This window comes from Mastomys coucha, unplaced genomic scaffold (assembly GCF_008632895.1).
Source record: "Mastomys coucha isolate ucsf_1 unplaced genomic scaffold, UCSF_Mcou_1 pScaffold14, whole genome shotgun sequence".
Taxonomy (NCBI): Eukaryota; Metazoa; Chordata; class Mammalia; order Rodentia; family Muridae; genus Mastomys; species Mastomys coucha.
The window spans coordinates 48128406-48147634 of NW_022196896.1; the positions used below are offsets into that span (position 1 = coordinate 48128406).

The following is a 19229-nucleotide window of genomic DNA, read 5'->3' on the forward strand; positions in this document are numbered from 1 at the left end:
AGCATAATCAGCAAAAAAATCACTTAAAATGCAGAAAGTCACATTTGAATTCATGAATCAGAAAGCACAAAACCAACGCATAGAGCCAAATCACAAAAGGATAAAACCAATGAGGAGCTATTATTTATAATCATGCATCAGGCAGCTGCAGCTGGTGGCTCACACCTTTAATCCCAGCACTTGGGAGGCAGAGGCAGGCGGATTTCTGAGTTTGAGGCCAGCCTGGTCTACAGAGTGAGTTCTAGGACAGCCAGGGCCACTCAGAGAAACACTGTCTCAAAAAAAAAAAGAAAAGAAAAAGAAAGAAAGAAAAGAATAATCATGTTGCTATAATTCACTTTTATTTACCTAGTCACTATAGATAACAAGTTAGATTTGAGATAATTGTTCAAGGGAGAAAAATGGATAGCACATTTTTAAATGCTGTACTCATATGAAGAAAGATAACTATACTTGCATTTGTACAAGGCCCAACACTTAAATATTCATCTTAACTTGGAAGGCTGATGTACTACTCAGTGAGACTGCTAACTTACTTACTTAGAATGGATGAAACCCTGTGCTAATCCTCATCACCAGAAGGGAGAAAAAAGTTAAACAGGAAGGAGCGAGAGTTGTCCACTCCACTCATTTCTTTTCTTTTCCCTCCATGAGCTTCTGCAGCTTTTATTTTTGCATGTAAACCATTGGTGGAGTCTTGATGGTGGGTACTCTAGAGAGTGCACTGGGGTTCCGATGGCTCCAGACATTAGCTGGGAAGTCAGGTGACAGAAACAATGATTCAGACCAATCACATGATCACAAAGCTGGGGACTCCAGCAGGGTTCCTGGTGGTCAGGTGTGGATGTCTAAGGAAGTAGTGAAACGGGAGGGGCAAGCACTGGGCAGACCTTGAGCCGCCTGGATGACATCAGGGACAGAGGACCTAAGCAGCTGGTGGCTCCAGGGATCTCCCGTCAGCTTTAATTAGTCAGGGGTTTCCTGAAGGACCTGCCAGCAAACTTGGCTTTGCTGCCCTGCTCTTCCTCGATTCTAAGAATCTGATTGTACTTGGCCAGGTGCTCAGATGGGCAAGGGGCACCAGTCTTGATCTGCCCAGCGCAGAGCCCCATTACCAGGTCAGTGATGAAAGTGTTCTCAGTCTCCCCAGATAGGTGGGACACCATGACGCCCCAACCATTGGACTGGGTCAGCTTACACGCCTGCAGAGAGTCGGTCACAGAGCTGATCTGGTTCACTTTGAGCAGGAGGCAGTTGCAGGATTTCTCGCCTGCAGCCTTGGCAATCTGCTTAGAGTTGGTCACTGTGAGGTCATCGCCCACCACCTGGATGCCTGCACTAGCTGCGAACTTCTGCCAGGCATCCCAATCGTCCTGGTCAAAGGGGTCTTCAATGGACACCGCTGGGTAGCCCTGGATGAAGGACTTGTATAGGTCAGCCAGCTGGTCAGGCGTGATGTACCTGCTGGGTTCATCTGGAGACTTGAAGTCCAGGTCATACTTGCCAGACCTGTAGAACTCGGAGGCGGCCACATCCATGCCGATGACAACCTGGTCAGTGTAGCCGGGCCTTGGCAATTGCAGTCTTGAGCAGCTCCAGTGCTCCTTGTTCTCCAGGATGTTAGGTGTGAATCCGCCCTAGTCACCCACATTGGTGGCACCCTTCCTGTACTTCTCCTTGATGACATTCTTCAGGTTGTGGTACACCTCTGCTCCAATTCGCATGGCTTCCCGGAAACTGGATGCCCCCACAGGCAGGATCATGAACTCTTGCATGGCCAGCTTGTTGCCAGCATGAGAGCCGCCGTTGATCACGTTGAAAGCTGGGACAGGCAGGATGACTTCAGGGTTGCCCACCAAGTCAACAATGTGACGGTAAAGGGACACGCCCTTTTCCACGGCACTAGCTTTGCAGACAGCCAGGGATACTCCCAGGATGGCATTTGCACCAAATTTAGACTTATTCTCGGTGCCGCCCATCTCGATCATGAGCTGGTCAATCTTCTCTTTCTCCACGACATTCACTTTCTTGCAAACCAGAGCAGGTGCAATAGTTTTATTGATGCACTCAAAAGCCTGTGAGACACCTTTCCCCATGAAGCGAGTCTTATCTTTGTCTCAGTGTTCTAGGGCCTAGTAGATACCAGTGGACGCACCGTTGGGCACTGCAGCTCGGAAGAGACCCTTTTCGGTGTACAGATCCACCTCGACAGTGGGATTCCCACAGAAGTCAACGATCTCTCTGGCTCTTGAGGCTCTCTGGCTCTCATGGCTCTTGAGAATGGACATGGTGAACTTCTAGCAGTTGGAACACTGCGAAGGAAAGAAGGAAAGAGGGTTCTGTAGACACCGAAGAGAGCATAAAGGACAGACGTAAGCACGACCGTGTCCCGGAGCAGCACCCACTCATTTCTTTTCAATGTGGCACAAGAAGCATTAACCAGAACAATAACAAGGAAAAAGAAAGGGATACAAATAAGAAAACAACTCAAATTATCCCTATGAATAGGTGATATATTATACACAAGAGACCCTAAGATTTCCACCAAAAAAACTAGAAACAATCAACAGTTTCAACAAACTGGCAGGACACAAAATCAACTTGTAAAAAAAATCAGGAGTCTTTTTAAACAACAACAGCAAACACGCTAAAAATGAGATCATGCGTATGCTTCCAATTAATAAAATATCTTCAAACAAATCTAATCTGGATATAAATGTCTCTATAATGAAAACTTTGTACTTCTGAAGAAAAAAAATTGAGAAAGACACTAGAAAATAGGGAGACATCTCATCTTCATGGATCAATAGAGGAATGGATACAGAAAATGTCTTACATTTACACAATGGAGTACTACTCGGATATTAAAAACAATGAATTCATGAAATTTGTAGGCAAATGGATGGAACTAGAAAATATCACCCTGAGTGAGGCAACCCAATCACAAAAGAACACACACAGTATGCACTCACTGACTAAGTGGATAAAAGCATTCTTAAACTGACCAACCATCCATGGCTATGTGAAGGGGAACTTGTTAAAGGACTGGATACTGTAAGGAACAGAAAGTGGTAAATCACTGTCTATACTGAAAGAGGAAAAAAACTTAACAAATGTGGAATGTTAACTTGGTGCTCAACAGTCACAAAAAGTATTACAGTTCATTACAGGACCAATCATTTGGTCCTGAGGCATGGACTAGAAGTAGATACATATAGTCTGTGTTTCCCCCAGGCTGTAATGAAGAGCTGTACATTATGTTTCCCCCACCAACAAAATAGGAAGCAATGGCATGGTCAGCTTCAGTTAAGAATAAGTCAGTGGATCTCCATAGACTACAGAGAACAACATGCAAAAGATGAATGACATAAAAACATCTAAATGGCATGCATCTTAGTTATACCCACAAATACAAACTGCCAACACTCACTCAAGAAAGGTATGGAAGGAGGAAAGGAACCCTTTATAAGAGCTCAAGCAATCAACATGACTTAATCATGAACCATTTATTTGCCTATCAAACAGAATTATTTTTTAAATAAGCTTGATGAATATGTTTTAGAAAGTTATTCATCCTGTATGAGAAAAGATGACAATTTTATAGGATGATATGTAAAGAAATTTCACAGGATATCAGCAAAAAATGTTAACTCTGAGAAGAAATAAAATGGCAATATTGTAAGTGAGGATAAATAAAGCAGAGTTGACAACTGCTTTGTATGACTCACTAGAATACTCAATAAATAAAAACAACAGAAGATAGGTAATACACACACATACACACACACAAACACACACACACACACACACACACACACCTCATTTTGAAACATCATACCAAAAGTATGGAGTTAACTTTGCAGACTTCCAAGGAAATACTTAAACATTTCATTTAGAGAAATAAAATTAATAGTTAGGAACAAGGATGATGGTAGGTGCCTACAATCCCAGCATTCTTAAAACAAGTTAACTTTCTATTTCAGGTGAGCTTGGGCTACATGACAATAACATGTTTCAAAAAGTTACATCAGACCTTTCAAGATTCATGTAATCTGTAAAATAACTAATAGAACTTGTAAAGTACTGAAATAGCCTAACCCTAGCTTATCTATCCAAGAATTAGTGTGATCTTGTACAGTTTTTGATACTAATCATTTGCTTAGGTATTGTACAAATGCTCTTGTAGAAGCCATAACAAAATTCAGAGGAGGAATAAGCTACCAATGATATATCAAGAATGGAGACAAAATAGAATTAAGGAAAATAAAAGAAAGGCGTAAAGAAACAAAACATAAGACAAAGAACTTAATCATATCCATACTATGCTCAAACCTTCATTTAAATGAAATATTATGGCTTTATACATTGCTAAGGAAAATCTGCTTTAGAGGTAATTGCTTTGTAAGTTGGTAACACTGCCCAGCAGCAATTGGCATTTAAGTGAATATCTGAGTGCTAATTGTAGATAGTCCCATAGAGGGTTCTTAAACAACACAAAGCCCATAGAGGGTCCTTAAACAATACAAGTTATTTCCACTCCTTTTGTTTACCCACCAGAAATAGGTGGGAATACTATTGGTATGATTGCTTGCATACAGAGCACTGAGAAATCAAGATTAGCTGGAAGTTTTCTACCTACTGGTCATGACACATAACATCAAGAGGGGTTTGGCAGGATACTGGGGTGAAAAAGTTATCAATGTTCTCTCAGACATCCACCCTACCATGCTGCACCCTTATCTGCCAAACAAGAAAAGTCCGTTGGTATAGTAGTGGCAAAAATATTTTGCAATTTGCCTGTTACTTTCTAGATGGATTGGAGGCCCTTGTCACATGAAGAAATACATGCTTGAAAGCGTAAATGTGCTTCGTCAAGAGCTTCTGGATGGAACAGATCATAAATTACTAGGCAAGAATGTACTGCTAATATTTTGCTAAATAAACATGTCGTCAAGTGGTCTCCTTAAAATATATGTTTATATCCAAAGACTAGTGCTGTTCTCAGTCTAGGTCAGAAATGTTGCTTTGTACAAAGTGTGATAGCTAATGCAAGATCGCATAGCTGCCTAAAGTTCTGGGGATAAGTGACAGTTGAGGGCATACGCATAAATGAGACGCCTACATCACAAGCTCTGAGGCCCCAAAAGGTTCAGAGAGAGAGAAGGCAAATGGAATGTAAGAGCTGGAGGGTGGAGAAGAGAGCTCCAAGATGACATATTCAGAACGTGGCATAGCTGTTGCAATCACAAGCGCAGAATACTGTGGCTCCAACATGATGTATTCAAAATATGCCATGGCTATTGCAACCACAAGCATAAGCACAAAGTACTGGGGGGGCCATCTATACAATTCCCAAACACACACACACACACACAGAGAGAGAGAGAGAGAGAGAGAGAGAGAGAGACAGACAGACAGACAGACAGACAGACAGACAGACAGACAGACAGACAGACAGAAGAGAGGGAAACTGCCAGAGATAGTGGGAGCAGGGAACAAAGAGATGATACACAGTTGGGAATTAACTGAAATTAATCCGAAGTGAGCACATTTATAACACACAAAATGGATTTCAGAACTCTGATCTTATATAAAATTCAGCATGTTATTAAAGTAGTCAGTTCATCAAAACATAAAGAGAATGCCTAACAGTACCACCAACAAGACTTTAAGTGTTATGAGGTAAAAATTGACAGAACTAATGAAGGACAAAATTCTACAATTTGGCTATAAAATAGACAAGACAGAAACATCAATGCAGTTTAAAAGGACTTGATTATCTCTATCAACCAATTTGACATAAGTGATACATATAAGACATTTCATCCAATAATGACAGCATATACATTTTAAATTACTTATATCCTTTATTTTTATGTGAGTGCATGTGAGTGTGTGTGTGTGTTTGTGTGTGTGTGTGTGTGTATGTGTGTGTGTGTGTGTGTGCACATGTGTACCATGAAGTGCATATGGAGTCCCCAAGATAACTTGGAGAAGTTGGTTCTCTCCTTCAACATGTGTTCCAAGGATCAAACTCAGGTCAATCAGGTCAAGATTTTGAGCCATTTTATCAGCCCTAGGCTATACATTCTTTTCAAGAACATTTGTAATATATGCATGGATGTTGCTCAGTAAGAGGCCACATTCTTAACATATACAAAGCCCTGAGGTCATATTTTTTTAAAGTTAAAAATAGTATACTGAGTTATATTTTTTAAATAATGAATTTAATTTATGCTCATTAAAATCATATGCATATTTTGTAGCAAAGAAACAATTATAGTAGTAATCAAAAACAGAAAAACAGCTAGAAAATCTCCATACATTTAGAAAATATGTAACATTCTTAATTCAAAGGGAGTAAGATAAATTAGTGTCTCGTTTGAAATGAATAAAAACAAATACATAACCCATCAAAATGTATATGATGCACTTAAATAAAAATGTACAGCATGTTTATATGAAAATTATAATTGTCTGAAGTAAATAACCTAATCTTCAACATAAGTTAAAAATATAAAGAAAGGTTATATTATTTTAATATAATTTAATATATATTAAATTTATTAATAATCAAATATTAACATGTCTAACATAATTTAATAAGATTTACTGCCAATTCAAAGGACAGAAGTTAGTTAGCTTCACAATACCCACTGAGAAGCTCACAATTGACTGCACTTCAGCTCTAGAGACCTGACGCCATCTTATGGCCTCTAGGCTCACCTGCACTCACATGCACACACATATATGTGCATAAATATCATTTAAAGTTTTAATGTAATAATAATCTTTCATGTTCAAATTTTATTCTAGTTATAAGCCTCTGCAGTCAGAAGAATAAGATCTATTCTTTGATCTGTTATATATCATCGATAATACATCCATAGCTAACATCATCCTCAATGTCAAAGATTGTCTGCTTTTCTCTTAGGAAGGACTAAAGCAAAGGCCATTCATGCCACACATATTCCATTCATGCCACACATATTCCATTCATGTCACACATATTCCATTCATGCCACACATATTCCATTCATGCCACACATATTCTATTTCATACCAGCAACCTTGCTAACATAGTTAGATAAAAATAAGAAGGGAAAGTCATGCAGTTTTGAAGCAAAACAATAAGTAAAAATTTCCTTATCCTTAAACATCATGTTACCCATGTACCTACATGATAAGAAATCATATAACATCCAAATATCTCCAGAACTAAAAAGTGAATTTAACTGTCACAAGACACTTGATCATTATGAAGAAAATCAATTAATTATTGCCATTTATAAAAGAAAGGTTGTTGAGATTATATTTTAGCAGAAAAAATAGTAAGTATATGAGAATGAATATGAACCTTAGTTTGATATAGCGATTCCTCTTTCTTTTGTTTCACCTACCTGTGTTCAACTGTGGCCTGACATCCAACCACTATCATTGTGACTCAGCAATCAGGATCACTCGACATGGATGATCCTTCTTTGGATGAACAATCAGAAAGTCAACCCTAACCCAGTGCTGCTATAATCCTACATCATTCATTTCTGTCCCATTGCATAGATACCATCTCACTTCACACAAGAATGGTGAATACTGTATAACAAGACAGATTGAATGAGGTTGGGGTCACACAGTATTTGTTACAGCATGTTTTTATAATTGTTCTACTTTATCGTTAGCTTTATTGTTAATTTTTCATTGTGAAATAGATTAACTTTATGATATATTCATATGGGAAAAATCTTAACCAGTATTTTGAATTTGATGTGCTCTATAGTTTTATGCATCCATTTATATTCTTGGACTACATTCCTCATTAATTAGGTAGGATAACATACAAACATCACAGCACACTTACTGGATAGTCAATAGTGTTTATAGACTCTAGCAGTGAAAATATGCTAATTATTTTTAAACTTTCATTACATCACAATAACTCCCATGATAGTAAGCATTTAGTGACAACTGGAAATGTGGGGAGATCAGAGAAAACAATTTATGAAGTCAGTTCTTTCTTTCTACCTTCTAGAGGTTGAACTCAGGGTACCAGGATTATACAAAAATCATCTTTACCTGTTGAGTCATCTCCTAATGAGCAGACCTTAAGTGTTCTTACTACCATAATTAAAGAACACTTGAGGGAGGGATTAAGATGGAGACAGAGGTGATAGTAGGCTGAACACTTGACATGTGGTTACAGTTATTTGATGTAACTGTGCACTAAAATAAGTGAATTATGCTATCAACAATCTTAGTAAGAGTGAATGATAGAATTATATTTTCTCTATAGACATGATCTGAAGCCAACCTCCTTTTTTCTTATTTAGTTAATTATTTATTTACATTCCATCTGTTGTCTCCCTCCTGGTCCCCCCTTCCACTGTTTTTCATCACAATCCTCTACTCCCTTGTCTCCAAGAGGGTGTTCCTCCCTCCATGTCTCAGCATCCTCCTTCCCTGGGAGTCAACTCTCTCAAGGATTAGGCTTTATCCACTAATACTGGACCAGGCAGTCCTCTGCTATATATGTGCCTGTGGCTTCAGACCATCCCATGTATGCTGCTTGGTTGGTGGCTCAGTCTTTGCGAGGTCTCAAGGGTCCAGATTAGATGAGGCTGTTGGTCTTCCTATGGGGTTATCCCCTTCTTCAGCTCCTTCAATCCTTCCCCTAGTTCCTCCATTGGGATCTCCAACTTCAGTCCAATAGTTGGGTGTAAGTATCTGCAACTGCCTCACTCAGCTGCTGGTAGGGCCTCTCAGAAGACAGCCATGTGAGGCTCCTGTGTGTAAGCACATCATAGCATCAGTAATAGTGTCAGGTCTTGGTTCCTCCCACCACCAATGAGATGTATCCCAAGTTGGACCAGTCACTGGACAGCCTCTCCTCAGTCTCTTCTCCATTTTTGTCACTGTAGTTCTTTTGCACAGGAGCAATACTAGGTCAGAGATTTTGACTGGAATGGCAACCCCATCCCTCCACCTGTCTTTCTATTGGAGATGGACTCCTCAAGTTCCCTCTTCCCATTGTTGAGCATTTTGGCTAAAGTTACCCCCATTAAATCCTGGGAATCTCTCATATCTCACATCTCTTGGACTTTCTAGAGGGTACTCCCACCTCCCACAAGAAGAAGCTGCATATTTCCAATCATTCTCCTTCCCCTCTGGGCTTCTCTCCTCTTCTACCCCACCCCCCCATACCTGATCCCTCTTCCCCTTTTCCTGTCCCCTTCCCTTTTCCCACCAGGGTCCCTCCCTCCCTATGCCTCCCATGTTTATTTCATTCCCTCTTCTAGGTGGGATTGAAGCATTCTCACTTGGGCCTTCCTTCTGTTAAACGTCTTAAAGTCTGTGGGTTGTATCATTGGTGTTCTGTACTTTTTGGCTAATGTCAACTTATAAGTGAGTACTTACCATGCATGCCCTTTTTGGTCTAGGTTACATCACTCAGGATGATATTTCCTAGTTTCATCCATTTCCCTGCAAAATTCATGATGTCCTTGTTTGTAATAGCTGAGTAGTATTCCAGTGTGTAAATGAACCACATTTTCTGTATCCATACCTCCATTGTGCAACATCTGGGTTGCTTCCAGCTTCTGGTTGCTACAAATAAGGCTACTATGAACATAGTAGAGCATGTGTCCTTGTGATATGGTAGAGCATCTTTTGGGTCTATGCCCAGGAGTGGTATAGCTGGGTCTTCAGGTAGAAATATTCCAAATTTTCTGAGGAACCACCAGATTGATTTCCAGAGTGGTTGTACCAGTTTGCAATCCCACCAGCAGTGGAGAAGTATTCCTCTTTCTCCACGTCCTTGCCATGTGCTGTCACCTGAGGTTTGATCTTAGCCATTCTGATTGATGCAAGGTGGAATCTCAGGGTTGTTTTGATTTGCATTTCCCTGATGAATAAGGGCTCTAAACATTTCTTTAAGTGCTTCTTGGCTAATTGAGATTCCTCTGTTGATTCTGTGTTTAGTTCTGTACCCCATTTTTAATTGGGTAATTTTGGTTTGGGGAGGTTAACTTCTTGAGTTCTTTACATATTTTAGATATTAACCCTCTATCAGATGTAGGGTTAATGAAAAATTTTCCCAATCTGCAGGTTGCCAATTTGTACCATTAACAATGTCCTTTGCCTCATAGAAGCTTCCCAGGTTCATAAGATCCCATTTATCAGTTATTGATCTTAGAGCCTGAGCCATTGGTTTTTCTGTTCAGGAAGTTTTCTCCTATGCCAATGAATTTGAGGTTCTTTCCCACTTTCTCTTCTATTTGATTCAATGTATCTGGTTTTATGTGGCAGTTCTTGATCCACTTGGACTTGAGCTTTGTGCAAGGTGATAAATATGGATCAATTTGCATTCTTCTCCATGCAGACCTACAGTTAGACCAGCACCATTTATTGAAGATGATTTCCTTTTTCCATGTATGATTTTGGCTTCTTTGTCAAAGGCCAAGTGGTCATATTGTGTGAGTTTATTTCTGGGTCTTCAATTCTATTCCACTAATAGATCTGTTTGTCTCTGTACCAATACCATGTGTTCTTTACCACTATTGCTCTGTAGCAAAGCTTGAGGTCAAGATGGTTGACTTCTCTAGAAGATCTTTTATTGTTGAAAATTATTTGGCCTATCTTGGGTTTTATGTGTTTCCAAATGGAATTGCTCTTTCCATGTATGTGAATAATCATGTTGGAATTTTGATAGGGATTGTATTGAATCTATAAATTGCTTTTGGTACAATGGCCATTTTCACTATGTTAATCCTACCAATCTGTTGGGTCCCTTAGCTGCAAGACATCTGAGCTTGCCACGGGAGACTCAACTCATGCTTGCTGTGCCTGAAACAAGGCTCACTACTATGAATTCCCCCTTCGAGGATTCCAGAGGAAACTACGCCTGCTGGCTGGCACGCATACAGCCTGAGGACATCTGTTGTTGACCTCCTCCCCCCAGTATGGACTGTGCCTCCAGCCACTCCCCGGAGCTGAGACCTGAGGGATGCCCTGAGTCTCCACCTTCAGCCCTGCAGCCGGTTTCCCTTTGACTTCTTCCTGGACTTTGTTCTGACTCTTCCTGACTCCTCCCGAATTCCTTATGTTATTCAAATGTCACTGTAACCTAGAGATTCAGTTTTGCTCTCTTGTATATAAATGCTGAACCCCCAAAGTAAAGGCGAGTCTTGATTGGAAGCCCTCAACTTGGCTTGTGTTCTTTTGTTCTCAAACTCTGTGTTTCAGGTCTCCTTTCTCCCTTCGGTCGAGGCAGAACCCGGTTCATGAAACTGCTGGACAGTTTCACCAATCCATAAGCATGGGAGATCTTTCTATCTTATAAGATCTTCTTTAATTTCTTTCTTCAGGAATTTGAAGTTCTTGTCTAACAGACCTTTCTCTTGCTTGGAAAGAGATGTTTTATATTATTTGTGACTATTGTAAAGGGTTCTGTTTCCCTAATTTCTTTCTCAGCATGTTTATCATTGATATAAAAGAAGGCTACTGATTTGTTTGAGATAATTGTATATCCTACCACTTTTCTGAGGCTGTTTATCAAATGTAGGAGTTTTCTGGTGGCATTTTGGAGGTTGCTAGTATATATTATCATATCATCCACAAGTAATGATACTTTGACTTCTTCCTTTCCAACTTGTACCTCCTTTACCTCCTTTTGTTGTCTAATTGCTCTGGCTAGGACTTCAAGAACTATGTTGAATAGACAGAGACTGAGTAGGAAGCCTTGTCTTGTCCCTGATTTTAGTGGGATTGTTTCTAGTTTCTCTCCATTTAATTTGACGTTGGCTGTTGGTTTGCTAGATAATGCTTTTATTGTGTTTAAGTGTATGTCATGAATTCAAGACTTTAAACATGAAGGGAAGTTGTAATTATGAAAGAAGAAAATTATATTCAGTGTGCCTTTACAATTCATCTTTCCAAATGATTTACAACCCATACCACTCCTCTACCTAAATTTACCTTTCTTCTACCCTCCAGCTCTAGGCAGACTATGCTTGAGAAATTTCTGTCCTTTATTCAGCATCATAAACATCCTTCCCCTTCAATGCCAGACATAAGCATAAGTTGTTGGTCATGATTGGCTGAGAGACTCCCAAAACACAGAGCCTATTGCTGTTGCCCATGATTGCCCACCCACCCCTGAGGTAAAATACACAATGCATTTCAGAAACATGGCCCAGAGATCCCTGAGCTGGAACTGAGTTGTATCCCAAACCATAGATTCTGTTGCCCTTGGTTACCCACCCACTTCTGTGCTGAAGACACAATGCATTTCACAACTGAAAACCCTGGAACTGAGAACCCTGGAACTGAGCTTAATGCCTCCTCTCTGAGGATTAGCTTTCATGGAAACAGAATGCACCATTGAAAGATCACAAAGGAAGGAAGCAACCAACAGCCCTAACCATCTATGATGCTTATAAATCACAACAGTGACCAGAAGGAAATGATAACTCTATAGGTACAGTAGTGACAAGAATACCTTGACAGTAACCAACAGCTCTGTAAATGGACTTAATGAACTGTTCAATAGGAGGGTTACCACACCTGGTACTGAAAACCTAGCTAACCAATCATGATAGTGAAATCAGCATTATTGGAGGATAATCTATAATGATGAATTTACTAAACCAACATAATCTCTAACAATAATCTATAAATTATTTGTTATTTTGTCTACAGACAAATGTAGTCTTCATTCCTATCAATGAAAATTCTCTTTGCAACAGACTAAGATGACTACAGAAAATCAGAAGCAATCAAAATTCAGAGTTGTGGAGCCCAACCCCAATGGACACATCTAAAAAACACTACCACATCTAAGGCTCTGGTGACATTGTATAAAAGGGGACAGGATTTTAAGAATCACAGGATCAAGGACTTTGATGTGAGATATTATCTCCTAGTAACATCAAAAACTACAACATACCCAGAAGTTCGGAATACAGAAAGAACACCCCACAAACCACAAGAAACTCAAGAAAGAAGACCAAAATGTGGACATTTCATTCCTTCTTAAAAGGGGAAACAAAACACCCACAGAAGGAGTTGCAGAGACTAACTATGGAGCAGGGACTGAAGGAAGGACAAGCCAGCCTTATATAGCTATCTCCTGAGAGGCTCTGACAGTATCTGACTACTACAAAAGTAGAGTCTCACAGCCATCCATTGGACTGAGTACAGGGTCCCCAATAAAGGAGTTAGAGAAAGGACCAAAGGAGCTGAAGGGTTTGCAGCCCCTTAGGACAAACAACAATATGAACTAGCTAGTACCCTCAGAGCTCCCAGGAACTCAACCACCAACCAAGGAGCATACGTGGTGGGACTGATTGTTCAGACAGCATGTGTATAGTAGAGGATTGCAAAGTCAATCATCAATGGGAGGAGAGGCCCTTGACCCTGTGAAGGTTCTGTGCCCCAGTGTAGGGGAATGCCAGGGCCAATAAGTGAGAGAAGGTGGGGTGGCAAGCAGGGAGGGAGGAGGCAACAGGGGTTTGTTCTTTTTTTTTTTTTTTCTTTTTTGTAGGGGAAACTGGGAAAGAAGAAATCATATGACATGTAAATAAAAAATAAATAAATAAATAACTACAATATAAAATTTACCCAACACAATCACCCAACTGTGAGCTAAATAAGGAGGACACCAAAACACACATTGAACTTCACAGGAAAAAAGCCCATGAAGCCTCAACCCTACACAAAGAGCTACTAGCAACTGAGTAAAGTTAGGAGCCAGAGAGGTGGCTCTCCCCGGGAAAGAACACACCAATTGATTGTCTAGTGCCAAAAAGTCAGCTCTGAAAATATACAAACAAGTAACATCATATGGATTTAACAGCTTATATTTGGGAATATATACATTATATATATACATATATATATATATATATATATATATATATATCCCTGTAGTAACAACTTATGAAGAAATAGGCCATGAATATGAAGTAAAGTTGGGAGAGATAGATGGAAGCGCTTGGCGGGAGAAACGGGAGGGAGAAATGTTGTAATCAAAATAAAATCTTGAAATAACTACAACAAAAAGAAACTTGCATAAAGGAGAAAAATATTCTTTTAAAATCACTGTGGATCCACTTAATCCCAGAACCACTATGTCATCACTCAGTAAAATGACACTGAAATTACTCAGAGGCCTAGTTTTTTAGTTTGCTTCTGCATTGCTGTGATAAAACATTGACCAAAATAAACCTAGGGAGAATCATGGTCACTACATCTTACAGGTTACAATCTATCAGGGCAAAAGCTCAAGGAAAGGACCCGGAGTGCAGAACTGACTTGGGAAACGTGAAGAATGCCACTTACTGTCTTTATTTCCATAGTTCATCAACCTACTGTCTTATAGAACCTGGGCTGTATACCACTCACAGTAAGCTGGGCCATTATTACATCAGTCATTATCCAAGAAAATGCCACACAGGCCAATCTGATGGAGGCAGTTCCTCAATTGAGGTTCTTTCTTCCAAGCTGAGACTAGTTTGGGTCAAGATGACCAAAACTAGCACATCCAGGAAGAAAATTCTTGAAAGTTGAGGATTTCTTTTTGAATTCTAAACTGTGTCTTTAGTATAGGATTACTTACCTCTTTGATTTAGGATTAACTTTAAGAGCCAGTGCAGCCTGGGGAGATGGTTCTGTCAGTAAATTGCATGCAGCACAAGCTTGAGGAATGAGTCTGAGCCCATCTCCAGTATCCACATTAAAAATTATAACAAGTAGGTGAGAACTATAAAATCAGTGTTGGGCAAGTGAAGACAGGAACCCTGGGGATGGCTACCCAAAAAGCCTAGGTTCCTTGGAGAATCCCAAGCCAATAAGAGAATCTGTCTCAAAACACAAGGTAGACAGCTTGTCTTAGTTAGGGTTACTATGGCTGTGATGAAACACCATGACCCACCAAAACCTACCTCTAGAAGAAAGGGTTTTGTTTTGTTTTTTTTTAACTCACAGTTCCATAAACCATTTCATCAAAAACAGTAAAAGCAGGAACTCAAGCAAGGCAGAACCTGGAGGCAGAAGTTGACGCAGAGGCCATGGGGGCAGTGTGCTACTTACAAGCTTGCTTCCCCCATGGCTTGCTCCGGCTGCTTTGTTATAGAACCCAAGACTACCCACAAGCCTATCAGAACAAGAACCCACAATGTGCTGGGCCCTCCCTCATCAACAACTAAGAAAATGCCTCCACAGACTTGCCTACATCCCCGTTTTATAGAGGACTGAGTGAGGCTCCTTCCTCTCTGATGACTCTAGCTTGTGTCAAATAGACATAAAACTAATCAGGAAAGAAGGCTCACCTGTGGTCATCCCCTGGCCTCCAGGGTCCACAGACTTGAGCACACATGTCAAATAATATCCTACCCAATGTTTCTTTAGTCCACCCCCTATTGTCTTCTTCATAGTTCTCTTCAAAATGCAAAATGACCTTGGCTCTAATGCTTTGGTCTCAGAAACAGCTTGATTAGAAATCTCTGACTTGCCTTTGATGTTGGCTTTCAACTATTTTTCTTCCTTGTGATTCATTTTACTCATATCCAAAGGGAAGCCAGTTTCGTAATGATTAAGCAGGAGAGTGTCAGCAAGTCAGCATTGGATCCAATACTGAGCAGATGTTGATAAATGGCGATTGGACCTGTTGGTACTACTATCAACAAAACTTACTCTAATTAGGTATCAAACTGTAAATATATGCATGCATATGTTTAGAATCTTTACTATGAAACTAGCACTACTCACCATGCAGAAGCAATTTAACAGGTTACCTTAAATTTAGAACAGTTTCAATGTAGGTATTACTTTCCAATATATGTAAAACAGTAATAATGACGGTATAATGTGACCTACTTTGAGACATATATCATTGCTAACTGGAAGTTAAAGGCCACAATTGCAAACAGTGTATAAGAGAGGGACATTTCACAGAATTCAGTATTTACATTAACATACTTATTTATTGCATATATTTTATCGTACCGATAGCTTGATGTTTATCAAAACTTTGTTTAGCTTTTGAAAATGACAGCCACGATGGCATGTTTAACTAATGTTCTAAGGAACTGCACACTGTTCTCAGTCCAGCAACCGCAGGACACTGCTAGGAGTAACTATGGCAACTACTTTGGAGCCCCACGATCCCTCCAACTTAAGAGTGGACATTGTGACAGGATTACCACAGACCACAGACATGTACAGAGACAGCTAATGGTGGCTTCATAACCTCTGCTGCTGTGTGTGATTGGCATAAGATAAAGTAAGGTCCTAGCAATGCAGGACAAGTGCCTACCTCCTTCAAAGAAGAGACAGTTTATTACAGCTGTGTTTCTAAGAATGACTGGACATGAAAGATCTTAAGAGACTATGTAAAATTCCCTGCCACTGTCACATATAGACACACACCCACACTTTTTTTATTAAAACAGAAAATTAATTTTCACTAACTAATTTTAATCCACTAATGAAAATGTAATAGTCAAGTGGATACTTTTTAAAAAAAAATCTCTACGAGCCTCTGTGTGTTAACAGTATTTAGTTAGTGGCTCCTGGCATTATTGAACAATGCTTTGAAGCCTAGATTTTATTAAACTATATTTGTAAAAACATAGCACCAACATGCAGGTTTGGATAACCTTAGATCATCAAGGAGGTTTAATGGTGACTGAATCCATAGCAGTGGGATTTTTTTCCTCTCTGAATCCATTTGATTGTGATGTCTTGGAACAATAAAATGTATCTGTAAAGGTCAGAACCGTGAAAGTACTATTGAAGGAGAAATTAAATTTTGAAAGAAAGATTATTTTAAACTCTTTATTGATTCCTTATGAATTTCATAACATCCACCCAGTCCTACCTCCCCCCAAACAAAAAATAACAATAAATTAATTAAATTAAATTAAATCTGGCCATGGGAGCTGCAGTGCATCACATGTGTCACACAGTATATCCTTTTGCCCAAACAGCTTTAGTTGCAAATGTTTATTGCAATGAGTCATTGGTCTGGTTTGAGGCCTCTGGCTTCTGATAACAGTATCACTACAGGATCCTCACCAGGACTCATCTCAGATGTCCTGTCATTGCCTTGTGTCATGGAGATCAAGTAGCTTTGGGTCTGCACATCTGACCCCTTCACATGCTCCAGCAGTACATAGATTACCCAATCCATGTTGGAGTAGGCCAACTCAGAGCCCTACATCTGAGTTGGTCAGGCTGCCAGCTCTCCTGTGCCCATGACCCCATGACCATCTCTTCCTCTTTGCCCAGGTAAGGGACAGGTCTAGCTCTCCTGCCTGTCAAAGGTTTCAGGAGAGCAACATCTCCATCTTTACTCTACCTATGCTACTGCAAAGCAGAAGAGGGATGGGGACATCTCAGCTAGGTGCAGTGCCTGGTGAGAAACAGGGCCAGGTCTCCTGAACTCATGCTATCAGAGTTGGCTATCCTGTGCCATCCAGGCAAGTGGTGGGGACAGCTACCCTGAGTATGGTAATGAGTAGGGCTACCTCAACACAGTGCTCAGATATCAACATGGCCTCAGGTGGCAGCTCACACCAAGGACATCTGCATGGTCCTTGGTGATAACATGGAACTTGAAACACAGCTCCTGACTATGATAGGACAGACTTAGACATGGCTTCCAGCAGCCACTTGAGCCTGGATATCACTATAGCCTTAGGTGGCCATTCAGGCCACTCAGATTAGCAGCACAAATTTCAGGCATCCACGTGGTCTTGGGTGGGAGCCCAGACCACTTACATCTCCGTGGTCTTTGGTGGTAACTCAGATCATGTACATTGACAGAGACCCCAGCTGTAGGTCTAACAGGACCACATAGATCAAGACATGGCTCTTGATGGTAATGAGACTAGGATGTCACCATGGCCTCAGTTGTCAGCCCAAGCCCCTCAGATCAGTTTGGCTGCTGGTGTCAGCATGGACCCTGCACATCAACATGGTCTTAGACAGAAGCTCAGACCACTGATATCTGGATGGCTTTTGATGACAACATGGGCCACAGACATCAACACAGGCCCTGGCTGTGGTAGGGCCACAGATCCAGACATGGCTTTTGGTCGCCTCAGGTGGGTGCACAGGCTCCTCACATTCATCTGTTCCTCACTACCATCTTGTCTCCAGCTCCACCTCTCTACACAGTGCACAAACTACGTGGCTTTGTTGATCTTTCATTCCTTCATCATATATTCCATATTTCCCATCTCTCTACCACATATTTGCTCACAATAATAGTATTTGCTTTGAGGCCAGGGTGGGCTTGTTGGTATTTTTTTTCCAGTTTCCCCTAAAATATAAACTTTTAAGAGGATTAACTACTACTCATCACCCCAAGCAAACAAATATCATACCCATGTGCCTTATAACTTGCAGAATAAGCCTACTTAAACAACAAAAAAGTCTTTATTGTGACTTAAATTATAAATTTATAATAAATGTAAATATATATTAAATTATAATATTATAAAATTTAAATATAAAATATATAATTTAAAACATAATTTAAATATATGTAAGTATAACATATTCAAATAAATACTTAAATAAAATTACAATACATAGTATTCCTATCAGATCTACTATATTCCAGAGCTCAGTGGCTCTCTGCATAGACTCATGAATTTTTTGAAGCAGTTGGAAAAGACCAAGAGAAGCATGACCATATAGACCATTTCTATGTGTGTCAGTTGGAGCCAGTGTTAGTGTCTCTAACAGTGTCTTCTTCAGTGTTAGTGTCTCTCAAAAAGAAAGAATTAAGTGAGGTTCCCCCTTCCTGAATGGCACAAAGAAAGGTAAAATTCCTGTTATTAATTATTTCACTAGCTAATGTGCATGCACAGATTAAAAGGAGACTAGGAGAGCATCCACACCTGTATTTGTCAGGCACTGGTTAAGCCTCTCAGGAGACAGATATATCAAGCTTCTATTAGCAAGCACTTGTTGCCATCTACAATAGTGTTTGGGTTTGGTGACTGTATATCAGATGGATCCCCAGGTGGGACAGTCTCTGAATGGCCTTTTCTTCATTCTCTGTTCCACACTGTCTCTGTAACTCCTCCCATGTCCTTCTAAGAAGGACAGAAATATCCACACTTTGGTCTTCCTTCTTCTTGAGCTTCATGTGGTCTGTGAATTGTATCTTGGGTATTCAAGGAGCTGAAGGGATTTTCAGCCCCATAAGAGGAAGAATATCAACC

The 19229-nt window shown here is 40.1% G+C and overlaps 1 pseudogene across 1 annotated transcript; it reads right to left on the reverse strand.

Moving 5' to 3' along the window:
• Positions 1 to 319: 319 nt before the first annotated feature.
• LOC116089085 lies at positions 320 to 14349 on the reverse strand (annotated as a pseudogene). Its single transcript, XR_004118146.1, has 2 exons — positions 14335 to 14349; positions 320 to 2312 (listed from the first exon to the last, which is right to left on the reverse strand). The product of XR_004118146.1 is annotated as an alpha-enolase pseudogene (transcript).
• Positions 14350 to 19229: the final 4880 nt, after the last annotated feature.